General features: G+C 33.7%; 11 non-coding genes across 11 annotated transcripts; all 11 read right to left on the bottom strand.

The window, feature by feature from the left end:
- Window positions 1–381: 381 nt before the first annotated feature.
- On the bottom strand, window positions 382–454 carry Trnav-uac (transfer RNA valine (anticodon UAC)). Its single transcript has one exon. It is a non-coding gene; the product is annotated as a tRNA-Val (tRNA).
- Window positions 455–870: 416 nt separating this feature from the next.
- Trnav-aac (transfer RNA valine (anticodon AAC)) lies at window positions 871–943 on the bottom strand. The gene has a single exon. It is a non-coding gene; the product is annotated as a tRNA-Val (tRNA).
- A 73-nt stretch (window positions 944–1016) lies between these two features.
- Trnav-uac (transfer RNA valine (anticodon UAC)) lies at window positions 1017–1089 on the bottom strand. The gene has a single exon. It is a non-coding gene; the product is annotated as a tRNA-Val (tRNA).
- Window positions 1090–1613: 524 nt separating this feature from the next.
- Window positions 1614–1686, bottom strand: Trnav-aac (transfer RNA valine (anticodon AAC)). The gene has a single exon. It is a non-coding gene; the product is annotated as a tRNA-Val (tRNA).
- A 72-nt stretch (window positions 1687–1758) lies between these two features.
- Trnav-uac (transfer RNA valine (anticodon UAC)) lies at window positions 1759–1831 on the bottom strand. Its single transcript has one exon. It is a non-coding gene; the product is annotated as a tRNA-Val (tRNA).
- Window positions 1832–3970: 2139 nt separating this feature from the next.
- On the bottom strand, window positions 3971–4043 carry Trnav-aac (transfer RNA valine (anticodon AAC)). Its single transcript has one exon. It is a non-coding gene; the product is annotated as a tRNA-Val (tRNA).
- Window positions 4044–7797: 3754 nt separating this feature from the next.
- On the bottom strand, window positions 7798–7870 carry Trnav-aac (transfer RNA valine (anticodon AAC)). The gene has a single exon. It is a non-coding gene; the product is annotated as a tRNA-Val (tRNA).
- A 73-nt stretch (window positions 7871–7943) lies between these two features.
- Window positions 7944–8016, bottom strand: Trnav-uac (transfer RNA valine (anticodon UAC)). Its single transcript has one exon. It is a non-coding gene; the product is annotated as a tRNA-Val (tRNA).
- Window positions 8017–8272: 256 nt separating this feature from the next.
- Window positions 8273–8345, bottom strand: Trnav-aac (transfer RNA valine (anticodon AAC)). The gene has a single exon. It is a non-coding gene; the product is annotated as a tRNA-Val (tRNA).
- A 69-nt stretch (window positions 8346–8414) lies between these two features.
- Window positions 8415–8487, bottom strand: Trnav-cac (transfer RNA valine (anticodon CAC)). The gene has a single exon. It is a non-coding gene; the product is annotated as a tRNA-Val (tRNA).
- A 559-nt stretch (window positions 8488–9046) lies between these two features.
- Window positions 9047–9119, bottom strand: Trnav-cac (transfer RNA valine (anticodon CAC)). Its single transcript has one exon. It is a non-coding gene; the product is annotated as a tRNA-Val (tRNA).
- Window positions 9120–13648: the final 4529 nt, after the last annotated feature.

Genomic DNA, 13648 nt, shown 5'->3' with positions numbered 1-13648 from the left:
CGATGTATTAAAGTGGGACTAAAAAGTCAGCGCGTGAAGACTGATTTATTTTAAGAAATATTTGAAACGACACCACCAGCTTCCTACTGGCAATAAAAATATTAATATGTGCAATCTAACAATAATTTATAGCGTCATACGTCCTTTGAATTTCAGTAAAATAAGAGCAACGGCTTCCCAGATAATCGATAACGTATTACTTTACGCTATATCGTATCTTGGATGGCATTTTTCACTAAAGATCTATTTGGTGGATGTGTAGATGGACATGTTTTTGGAAACGATGAATGAAATTTTCACTAATATTTTGTGTCAGTGTTTTGACTGGCACTCTACTAGTACGACGTATACAATAATTATTAAGTAGAACAAAAAAAAAAGTGGTTCCGCCCAGGATCGAACTGAGGACCTTCTGCGTGTAAAGCAGACGTGATAACCGCTACACTACGGAACCGTTGTTACACAAACAATTTTTTTTTTTTTGGCTATTAAATAATTCAAATAGGATTTATATCATAGCTTATAAAGTAATAAATAAGCACCTTGACTGATAAATTCACGATTTTCGTGTTATTAAATTAAGATAGTAGACAAAAATGTAAGTTATGTAGGTAAAAAATAGGCCTACGTAAATATTGAGGAAAGATTTACAAAGGATTTAAAAAAAAATTATACCAAAAAATTCTAGAACAACTTCTTGACCAGTACAATACAACTAAAGTGAATAGTTTTTCAGTAAAACATACTAAAAAACTAATATTTACAAGAACCGCTGCTTTGTTATTCTATTCCACCTTGTTTGTTCATTCATGTAAAACATTTCTCTTTCATTCTCAAAAAAAATTACATAAAAAAATATAATCAAAAAGATGATTCCACCCAGGGTCGAACTGGGGACCTTCTGCGTGTTAGGCAGACGTGATAACCGCTACACCATGGAATCGATGTTCTGTGTTTTGCTATGGAGAAATCTGCATCCACATGTTATACATGCTTAAACGCCAAAAAAGAGAAAGTGGTTCCGCCCAGGGTCGAACTGAGGACCTTCTGCGTGTAAAGCAGACGTGATAACCGCTACACTACGGAACCGCTATTAATTGCAACAATGTATTTCTCGTTCTATGTAATTTAGACAAACAGCTACATACCGAGTGACTTTTTGTTTAATATTTTAGATTGGCATACCTGATTGTCAAAGTGACATTTATGACATCGAGTAAGTAAGTAACTGCCATCTTTGAACTGACTGAGACGTTACTAGCAGTATTGTGTTTCCCTACAAAAATTTAGGAATCAAATTTGAAAATAGAGCGGGAAAAATAGACAGATTTTAGTGATTTTTGTATATTGTATTACACTTTGATAGAAAATTTGTTATTTAATGTACTGGCGTTGTTACATTTGACTTCATTAATGAAGCATACATATAATAAATTCAATTCATATAAAATGGCAAATATTTCACCAACATTTTTGTAAAGTAATTGTGATACAAAATCAAAGTGGATTCATAAATCACAAGTATCTTATTTTAGTATTTCTTTATTCTAGTCGGAAAAATGTAAGATTCACTGTCCAAATTTTTTTGAAAAATTTTGATTTTTATAAAAAAGTGATTCCACCCAGGATCGAACTGGGGACCTTCTGCGTGTTAGGCAGACGTGATAACCGCTACACCATGGAATCGATGTAGACACTTGTTCTAGTTAAAAACCTGAATGCAAACACCGTGATTGTGCATAAATAAAAAAGAGAAAGTGGTTCCGCCCAGGATCGAACTGAGGACCTTCTGCGTGTAAAGCAGACGTGATAACCGCTACACTACGGAACCGGATATACGGTACCCATTATAGACGTTTTCTGAGCAATTTAGATAAAACAACATAAAAATTTTGTTACGCTCATCCACGAGATAAAGATAAAAGTTCTAGCTTTGATGGATAGTAAATGTAATAAAATATATAATAGCAGATAATAAATGCCTCGATAAAACTGTTTATTATAGTGTCTTAAATTTTAAAGCTTAAGCCGTAAAATAAAATCTTCAAAACTTGTTATCTAAATTTTTCTAATAGTTATCACAAGCACTAAAATGGTAAAGTGTGACGATTACACTAATATTAAGCAAATTTTGAGAAAAGTACCAATAAATTTCATAAAATTTTAAATCGATTAATAAATTCACGTTTCAAACACAACAACAAACCAGTGAATGTTTTATATGGCTTTGTTATAAAACGCTGTCATGTTTCCCTATAACATTTTCAATTTCACAATGACACAAATATGAAAGCCCCATCATAACTTAAGCCCTCGCCATTTAAAACTAGTGGGTCGATAAAGTCATAAAGCATTCATGAATACTCTTCGTTCTAATCGAATGCTCGGAAACGACTGTTTATCAATAAGAGTTTTTACCGCAAAGTAAAAGTATGTAATCAAGTGTAAGTGGTAACTGTAATGACATGAAAGTGTCCCGAATCAACTATTAATCACAACGCTTCTAGTCTATCCTAAACTTAATTTATAAAACTTAATTTCGTACTTCCCTTCAATATCCAGAAGTCTCGAAGAAGTAGAAACAATTAAGATGCCTAAACCTGCGCGCTCCACAAAAAAGTTAACTTGTTAAAAGAAAAGCCGGCATAAGATTTGCTCACTTCCTTCAAATTCTCGGAAATAAATCAAGTTGGGACATTTACGCAAACCTTACTTTGACTTTTTCCTAAATTAACAGATCCGAATAATAAAGTTCCATATAATGAAATTGGGGGAAAATGTTTGACAAAAAGTAAAAAATAAATTTAAAAGAAATTTTGAAAAGGGTAGGAAAGTTCGGATTAATCTTAAGTGGGCTACTCGCTACTGATACAACTAATTGCTCTTTGTTGTGCTATTTTCAGTTTCAGTTCACAGCTTTCACTGTGTTCTAGGTAACTCAATATTCATGATCAACTAGTGTTTGTTATTCGAACTACTGGAATTAATTATGCAATAATAACGTTATTATAAACATAATCATAACACTTCGTCGTCCACTCTATCGAACCCTCCCTAAAAATGCCCGTTTTTCAAATTACAACGTTTCGCGTTCGCTAGAAAGCGCAAAAAATATTTTTAAAATAGTTATATATCAAAAACACATTGTGTTGTAGTATGTAAGGCAGATAAAAAAATGCCGCTGGCGCTGTCTTACATATATCATCGCATTCCACCCATAAAAAAACCAGTGTAGTAAATAAAAAAAACAAGTCTTGCAAGATTTCCAACGCAGCTGAAAATATGATTAACTTGATTTATCGCTTGTTACTATGTGCACCTATTTTTAATATTCATGGACTTTTGCACCCTCGTGTGAGTTATGTTCTTTTACGAAATTCGTTGAGAGGTGTGTACTTTCGAGATATACGTGGAGAAATTATTCGCCGACTCGCTGACTTTTAACAAATGCGTTGAGCTATTATTTTAGGAACATGCGTCGAATTTGTATTAAAATAACGCTTTCTGATAATAGTAGCACCGAATCGTATGAGTTTTTATTGGAAATTGATGGCGAGAGATTCTGGTGGATGCGCCGGGTATTAATGTAAAAACTGTTAAGATTTTTTTCAAATAAAAATTAATTCCGAACGACCGAGGTAGAGATTTTTCAAATTTTTAATTTAAAATTTGACGTAACTGTCAAATTAGCCATCTAGACATTGTACTAAATACATTAACTTTTTTTGTTGGAATTGAGATACAGTAAAAAGAGCTTTTACGACACAAGTTTCTTTTCACTGTATCTCATTTTCAACTAAAAAATAAAAAATATGTCTGATACGATGTCTAGAGTTTTATAAGGTGACAACAGTGGTGGAAACTGCGTTCCGAAATTTCCGTAAATAATTGAAACAATAATTTTAAAAAATATTAATATTAGAATGACTACATTCTGAAAATGTATAAAAATTTGTTCAGAAAAAAAAAGTGATTCCACCCAGGATCGAACTGGGGACCTTCTGCGTGTTAGGCAGACGTGATAACCGCTACACCATGGAATCGATGTGTTATGTGGTGCTCTAGTTAGCAAATGCAAATTAAGAAATTAAATAGTGGCCAAGCAAAAAGAGAAAGTGGTTCCGCCCAGATCAATAATAATTGCAAATGTGGCATTGGGTTAGTGATTGCTCAACAACTCTCTATTCATGGTGTTTATCCCATAGAATTTTTGTCCAAAACGTAATAATAAAGTTCCTTTTACAGACTAAGTGGGTTAAAATGGAATATTGAACTAAACATTTAAGATATTTTTTCTAATCGTATTAATAAAATGTTCATTTTATATATTCAATCTCATCGATATTAAAATGATAGTTTAATAGAAAGGACGAAGAAAATATTTAGAGCAACACTTTATTCACAACGCTATTGACAACACGAATAAAGTAAAAAATAAATACAATTTGTACTACTTTTGAATTTTTCGTTGCAATGGCCTGGAACTTCCATTGCACTTGACCCTGATGAAATTAGAGTCAAGTTTCCGTTTTTAAGTATCAATCAAATTAGTAATAGTACAGTCAACATTTTGTAAATGATTAGCTAAGCTGTGGTAACCCAAACATCCCGCCTTAAAGTGACATGCGAAAAAAATTGAAAGTCCGCGAAAAATTCAAAGATTCAAAATTTGGCCTTGGCTGTGATCGTCTAACAAAATGAAACCTCGTGGTTGGCTATAAATAATATGACAACGTCATCCCGACCGTTCCCCTGACTTCTATACAAGGCCTGCATCCTCTGTGCAGATGGCACGATAAATCCCGCCAGCTCGACTAGGAATCGCGCACTCCGCTTCTGTCACGTATTTCGGTGTTATTTAACCTCAGTTTTGTTCTAAATGTTCAATTTCTATGACTCTGATATTAAACTACAACTTAACCGGTGTCAAATTTTCAAAGAGCTATAAACAACGTTTAAATTCGCCATACACTCTCGTGAAAGATTTAAACAACAAAGAATTCTTATTTGAAACTAAAATTGGACATCAGATAATTTTTATGATGGAAACATTCACCAACAAAGTGTTTATATAAAAAAAACACTACCAAAAATTTATAATAACAAAAGATTTAGTGTGAAATAAACTTGTGTAGATAAAATATTATGTGAGGTTAGAAACTGCAGAGCATGAAATTTTACGTCCAATTTAAATTATACAGCAAAGAAAATTACTGACGCTAAAATTGTAAGATAGAGAAAAATTACATGAGGCGAGAAATTGCTAACAAAATTAGGTACATGATTTTAATATTTTATGTCCATTCGAGTTATTGGTTAAATTTTTAAAAGTGAAATTACTCAGCTGCATTGTGGGCCATTGTTATACATTCCCCCAAACAAACACATAACAAAAAAACATACCAGACACTTTGGAGGTTCAAAATGGCGTCGGACAAATGTGTCGTTTCAAAAAATATGCGTCAAAAATATGTTTCTCAGAAATGTGATAAATCCTGTGGCGTTATGCAACTAATGGTCTAATGTTGTCAAATTGTTCAATAAGATTTTACAGTTCAAACATGTGCTTTCAACATGTCCGCTGCCAGAACAAAGAATTTACCTGATGTTAAATTATGCCACACTCTATCAACGATTCAAACAAAAAATTTACATTATGTTAAATGATACCTTGATTCAAGTGATTGGTTAGTTAAAACAATTAGCTTTGAGCGTTTATATCGTGGACTGTTTATCCTAAACAAAACACATAATAACTAAGAACATAAAATGTCTCCGGCGTTGCGAGGAAACATCTTCGGTGATGTAGCTGTGAACGTTGCGAGATAATTGTCTCGGTGATGTGATGATGATACGATGATAACTGCATAAGGAGAGAAATCTTTAATTCTCTCATCCCTCAGTTCACGATATAATGAATTTTGTTGCACTTTTCTCCGTTTTTTTTCCACAGTGGGGCAACTTTAGGTTAATTTTACTACCGTAAATGAAGTATTAGCAATCTTGTGTGAAGATTTAAGAAGTGTTATAATGTAACACTTAAGTCTTAGCATTCAGCAACTTATTCATAATTTTGTAAACAAACGTGAATTTCATGCAATCTCCTAGCAAGTGATTTATCTAAATAAATCTAACGTCTGTTAAATTGTGTTAGAACCAGTTAACGATTAAACTCCCAACATGAACTGTGATTTTACAATCAATGAATCAAATTTACACAACGTTTTAGCGTCGGTCGAAAATTCGCATTTTTCCGATTACCAACCAACCCTCTCACTAAAATTCCATAGCAGAACGGTCAGCTACCCAAAAAGCGGTAACGTGCACATGGTTGCCTATGATTAACGATTTTTTTGATTGATTTTTTTTTCTTTTCAAATTGAAGTTATTCAAATGTGATTTCGCGCAGCGGTTGATTTTTTTTAGCGCGAACTTTTAAATTTACGCACGGAAAAAAATATTGTGATACATGTGAATAAAGAAATTTTATTCACTAAAAAACATTTCGCACTCGTCTTCGTCTCGTACGATAAACTATTTTCCGTGGATAAAATTCCTTAGTATCATCACTTATACCATAAATAGCTACTTAATACATATTTAGCAATTTTTCAAGATTCCAAAAAACCATATTTAATAATATTAACATAAGAATGACCATATTTATCCAAACTAATCTTTAGAACGTTTTTCTTCATTGCAGCTTAATTAATGATTAGTCCTTTCAGGAGACAGAATTAATCAAATTTAATTTTCTTTTATCACAAAGGCATACTCTTGATCTGTCGCCGTTTATTCTGATCTGTATGTGCTTAATAGTCGAATTCTTTCGAGTATAAACATAAAACATTCGAAGTTAAGCATGTATTGGCATTATATTTTTTCCTTTGGACTTTTTTTATGTCACTGTATAACATGCTTTTTTGACTTATAGGGATATCATAAAAAATAAATGCGCATAATTAAATTTTATGATTTTTTGAACAAAGGTATATGTTCAACTCAGGGATTACGGGAGTTTTGTCCAAATCACTTTAGACGAATTTTTTCTGGAACAAAATTTTGTGTTATTTTTAACTTAATCTTGATACAAATTTTTGTGAGATTAAATAGTCCAGTGCATCAAATTAAAAAAAAAAAAATGCATCATTTTGAGAGTTACGTTGCACAAGGGAGTAATTTTAAGCATAAATTTATAAAAAATGACATATACAAAAATTTTTTTCACAATGTTGCCTGGGAGGTACAATATTTCAATTATACAGGGTGATGAATAAATGGCGTATTTGTTCGATGGTGTGTTGTTAAGAATTCGAAAAAAATGATAAAAAATCTTTGAATAAAATTTTTGAAAATGATGTTTTAATGCGAATTTAATTGAAAATCAAAATTCCGATAAAACTGGTCAAAATGACAACGCTTAACAGTAAAAAAATGACATTGTGAATCGTGTTCTAGCAAACTTTTCAAAATTATTACTAATTGTTTAACTGTGTATTAGAATATGCAGTTCATTAAAACAAATCAGAATTACGAAGTTAATTCATTTAATTTGACATTCAATATTTTCAAAAGTTTGGTGCAGAGATTTTTTTAACCATTTTGTTTTTAGTCATTTTTAAGTCATTAGTTTAAAATCTAGAATCACATTTATGAGAAACCACTGACTTAAAGGACACAAATCCAACTCATAACAGTAGATTATACAAAAAATCGTTTGCAGAAGAATAAGCTGGTTACAGTTCACATTTAAACCATTAATTCATTGTATTCTAAGTTAACAAAAAAAAAAAAAAATGATTCCACCCAGGATCGAACTGGGGACCTTCTGCGTGTTAGGCAGACGTGATAACCGCTACACCATGGAATCGATGTACTACATTCTTCTAGTAAAAAATCTGAAGGCAACAATTTTGATACATATCTAAATAAAAAAGAGAAAGTGGTTCCGCCCAGGATCGAACTGAGGACCTTCTGCGTGTAAAGCAGACGTGATAACCGCTACACTACGGAACCGACAACTTTTTTAGTAGTAATTGCAATCATTATCTGAGAGTCCTTATTACGTCATCGTAGATATTAATTTAATTGACAAAGACAGTTAGATTTGAAATAAGATAATGAATAATAAAACTTTTGTTGGTTTTTGGCAAGCTTTGTTTTACGAAGTAATTTATTTTGAATTTTAATTACGCCATAAAATATTTTAAGTATATAATTTTGTAAAATGGAAGATCACAGTGCGAAAGTTTCACTGTATTCTGTAAAAAAATGATTCCACCCAGGATCGAACTGGGGACCTTCTGCGTGTTAGGCAGACGTGATAACCGCTACACCATGGAATCGATGTAGATAACAGTTCCAATTAAAAACCTGAATGCAAACAATTTAACGCATAAATAAAAAAGAGAAAGTGGTTCCGCCCAGGATCGAACTGGGGACCTTCTGCGTGTGAAGCAGACGTGATAACCGCTACACTACGGGACCGACTACTTTGTTTGTAATAGTTGCAAACTTGCAAAAAATCGTGACCATGGGTAGTAATTACGACTACAAATTACTATTCGGGACTAAAATCCATAAACGCTGCCTGCAATTTGGTTCCTATTGTTTCATCTACTCACAACATCAAACAAATAGCAACAAGTGTTTGTTTAACAAATCTCCATTCGTGGCGTTCATACCATTGATTTTTTTCACAGCAGTGTGTATAAGCGGCATTTTGTGGATGGAAAGCCTTTACAATTTTAATTATTTCACGGGCGGTATTTTTTTAGTCCGATTATTATCGATCGAATTCAGCACGCATAACAGATGGTTTCCAATTACAGTTTGTTAAAAAATACACCTATTTTAAAGGAAAATCAATAAGAATTTCTTAAAATGAATGCTCAGCTAATGAATTTTAAATTAACCAAAAAAAATCTTCCACCCCGAATTGAACTGGTGATTGATAACCGGAACCATGGAATATCTATAACGTGTGGTTTTAGTTAAGAAATCGGAAGTAATTATTTTTAATTCGTAGAGGGAAAAAAATATAAAGTGGCTCCGCCCAGGCTCGAACTGAGGACCTTCTGTGTGTGAAACAGACGTGATAACCACTACACTACGGAACCAACGCTTTTATACTATTGGGGTCTTTTATACCCCTAAACAGGGGAAATTAAATAATCAGTAATTTGAGTATGTTGGACACGTCAGGTTGAATATTACGTCGTGATTAGGGCAACAGTGTACAATAAACATTGTAATAAAGTTTACTAAATAACTTTTGAAACAACACATCAACCCTTTAGTGGAGGTAAATATATTTATTTTAGGATACACAATGTAAGCGTAAACATAAAGTTCCTTTAAGTAAGCAGAACTTTTAGAAGAAAAGGTGGCAACTTCTGAGAAGTTGGAATTTCGATTTTAACTCAAATTTTTACAATATCGTTGCTTGATTATTGTCAGGTTTGCTCTCTTTGCCCAGGATTTTTCTATTTAATTATTTCATTATTACTGAGCTTTGTTTGCTTCCTTTAAAATTGTAGCTTTTTTCTTAATCGTCATTTTTTTTATTATTTTGTTTTTTTTTATATACAAGCAAGATTTTGGTGGTAGTTGAGTTAACTCGTTCGTATTCTTGTTCAATTTTTGTTCGTTTAGACAGAACTTTCCGTCTGTCTGTCCATCTATCTGTCTTCTGTCTGTCCGGATTTTGTTAGACAGATAATCTCAGAAATTATTGGGCCAATTGTTGTCAAATTTGATATGTACCTATGTTATACCAGAATTTGTCTAATTTACCATGGAAATGTAACTTAAATTTCGTAAATTAACATACCCCAGTACCAGTAGTTTATGAATCGGGGTCGTTGTAAAAAAACTAATAAAAGTTAGTGGATGAACATGACAACAATAAATCAACATTACAGCTGAAAAGGGGAAAAAGGAAGTAGTGTCTTTTAAAACGACGAAATGTATCCCCATTGATTGATATCCTTTTTACAAACACATTGAGGTACTTATTGCCACGACCTAATCCAAGACAACTTCCCGAAAATTTTTCTTTTGTGAGTTAAGAGATTCAGCAGACAGCGCTTAATGGCGCAAACCATTTGTCAGCATCCTTCAGTAGCTGAAATCGAAGACCCCGTAGTGGAGTCCTCCAACTGTCCGAATCGAAATAATTTATGAAATCGTCCTTTGTCGTCGCAAAAAGCCCTGTTGTTCATTGTTGCAGGATTAATATTGGCCCTTTTTCTGGCGTATCCGTAAAAAGAGCCGTTCCTGCTCCGAACAAGTTTCCCCATCTCGCTGGCACCTTTTTATCGCCCTAACGGACGGCGACAGTTGTTTGGCAAAACCTGCAAAACGCGGATGATTGACTTCTCTTCATTAGACCAATTTGTCCGAAAAGTTGGGCCGGTATTTTTCGCAGCTGCGACCGTAATTGTTTAAATTCATGAACTCGGTTCAAAACTTTGTTAATTTATAGTGTCTGGAAAACATGTGGAAAATTTAATTTCGCGTTGATCCGGTTCAAGATTAGTCAGTCTGCGCTAAACCGCGGAGCGGTGATAACAAAAGGCAAACAAAAAATTGATTGTGCGTTAAATGGGGAAAAGGAGCAAAATAAACGGATGGATGTCGGTATGGATGGGTTTTTATTTTATTTCCTGTGTCATGTATTTGTTGCTGAGCGATGTTTTGGACGAGTGTGCTTTTTTGAATTTAATTAATTCTGTTTGTTTCATCAATTTTTATTCGAGAGCGGAGCTCGCCGGAATGCAAAGATTATTAATTCCGATTGTGATAATGCCTTGCAGTTTAGTTTCACTTTGCTGGAGTTTTAAAAGTGGAGCGCGTAATTCATTCATTGGATGTACGTCTGTCGTTTGGGCGCTTTTCAAATATACAGCGTCACATTAAATCACGAGAATTTATCATACATTTGAATTTATTTGGTTGGTATATAAGTGGACTTTAGTGAAATTTAAACGTATAAATTATATCTACAGCAGTGCGGATTAGTAAGCCAGCCAATGTTTAAAGACAAGTCAAAACAAAATTTGATTCTATTAAATATTACTAATAATAATCTAGTTAAGACTGGACGCAGACACAGCTTTAAACAAACTTTTATTAAGACGTATAATTTTCATAATGATTTTCTGTCAACGAAACCTTTTGTAAAATTTTCCAATTTTTGGTAAAGCTTAAATTAATTTTCGGTGCTACAAAAACCTGATTTTTGAGCTTTCGCCGAAAACACAAACTATCCAAAAGAAGTGACTTGTTGCTACTATTGTTTAAAAATTATCGCATTTTGACAATGTGTCAATTTGCATCACTTCAAAAATTGTACATCTGAAATACATTTATTTTATTTTTATTATTCAGTTATCTAGGCCGCGAGAAAAAAACGTGTAAAATTTTCAAAGATGTGCCTTTCTTGCAGGAGAAGTTTGCGTCTAGAAGTCTTTGATTGTGCTACAAAACATTTATGAAACTGGCTTGGAATTGATTGACCAGATTACGGTTCAAATTTAGCTTCATTACATAATTATCTATTAAGTCTATCGATCGCGTTGAAATTGAGCTTCTAAATTAGACTCAAAAGGGTGTTTATTCAGTATTAAAAAAATAAATTTAAGCCATAAATCAATATGAAACGGTTAAAAGTGACTACCGTTTCGTGTAAATCGATTTCTAAGGAGTATTTTGATCGCACCATAATGATTTTTGAGTCATATTCGATATCTTAAAATGTCATGTTCTGACCTGCAAAAATTAAAAAAAAAACAGGAATTTTTGTAAGTTGGCCCTGAAGTAAGGTTTTAAAAATATTCGAACTGAAATTCGATTGTTTTTATCCTAACAATTTTTAATGGGCTATTCTGAAAAATGGAAAGAGTTATCGAAGAACTGAAGCGGAAAATAACTTCTAGAAGTCGAAATCTACAAGAAGGTGTAGTCACTAAAATACCTGACCATCCCTAGAGATCCTTTTCTGGTGCTTCCAATCTTCTCACTTGTTTTCCGGGTGGTTTAAAAAGGTTTTGAGTTGTCCTAACGTAAAATTCACTCGTTGTTTCTCATTACACCTATCAAAGGCTAGTTTTGAGAAGCGGAAATGTCTACAAGGCGTGATCGCAGTTGGGCGTGTTAAAGGGAATCTCATCAACTCTTCTACGTAGTGTTTTTGCCTCGTTTTAAGATTTTCGCCAACCAGGAGGTTGATTATTTTCGTATGCAGCAATCCAGTGATTTTGGAATTGAACCAACATCCTCGAAGCCCGCTTGGTGCATTAGTTGTCAGGAGTTCTGTCCTCTTTTTGAATGAGTCTATTCGCTTTCTTTTCTTTTGGTGCTGACCTACTGTCGGCCTACTTTCGGGATTCTCTTATCCACTCCTGGAATCAGTTCCCGAACTGAAACGTCTGTTAAGTTCCAGGCAAAAAGTGATAAATAGGATACAAGTTAGGATAGCTTAGTAAGCTCAGCCATCATAACTATTATTATTTGTGGCGTAATGGGGTCATAGCGATAACACTTTTTTTAATGACCCATAACCTTGGGATACTTTACCATCTGAAAATTGGGGAAGAGCGCTTATAGTTGGTGAACCTGTTTTTTTGTTGGTATCTGTGGTGGTTCTCTGGATTCATCCGGTAGCACCAGGGCGGATTGGGGTTTCAACGACACTTGTAAGTAACCAGGTTCCAGAAGTGTCCAGCGATGGTAAAAAAGTTAGTAGCGCCCAGGAAAAAACATAAGAACCACCCCTTTCTTCGCTACAGTTAATCGGATTTGGCGGCTTCAACATCGCCGGCAGGGGTAGATTTAGTCGTGTTTAAAGTATTTGGAAGTCCAGATCCACAAGAGAATGCATTTCAGAAATTTTCAGTGTGGTCGAAAAAGGGTCGAAATTTTCGTAAGGGAGGAGTTTGAAAAATTGAGTTTGAGGTGCCTAAAAATCCAGAAAAAGTCGTCTAGAAAGGAAATGTGAATATCGGCGCACTCATCCGAAAAATGTAGTCTCGAAGCAAAATTTTCTAAATATGCGGTCTGAAATATACTTTTTTTTTAAACTTAAAAATTGTCATATGTCAGTGAATGATTTTGTCGTAAGGTAATAATGATAGGTGTTATCGCAAAAATGAGACTGAAAGTAGCTTCTGGATGTCAAAATCTGCAAGAAAATGTCTTTGGGAAATTCATTTTTAAAGTGGGGAGTATTGAAAAATTGACTTTTTGAAAAAGTTGCTTAAGATTCTCAAAAAATTTAATCATAATTATATACACATGTAAAAAATTGAGCTTACTTAACAAAATATACAATATCAAACACTCTGAACAGTTGCTTCGATAAAAATCGCACCCACTTAGTTCGTATTATTATTATCACTCTCCCTGGGCACCATGTCGCAGTTATCCAGCGAACTCCTAACTTGCTAAGATAGAACTGAACAATATTAAGAGCAGTCGTTGGAATAAAGACGGGGTGGGTGGGCGGGGCTAGTGCTTTGCTAAGACAGAACTGAACAATATTAAGAGCATTCGTTGGAATAAAGAAGGGGTGGGTGGGCGGGGCTAAAGCTTTGCTAAGACAGAACTGAACAAAATTAAGAGTAGTAAAATTTTTTGAGAATTTTTA

This window comes from Zophobas morio, unplaced genomic scaffold (genome assembly GCF_036711695.1).
Source record: "Zophobas morio isolate AGI-343-1 ecotype UQ-CSIRO unplaced genomic scaffold, CSIRO_AGI_Zmor_V1 ptg000012l, whole genome shotgun sequence".
NCBI classification, from domain to species: Eukaryota; Metazoa; Arthropoda; class Insecta; order Coleoptera; family Tenebrionidae; genus Zophobas; species Zophobas morio.
The sequence above is the reverse complement of the archived record's forward strand: the minus strand, read 5'-3'. Positions and strand labels throughout refer to the sequence as shown.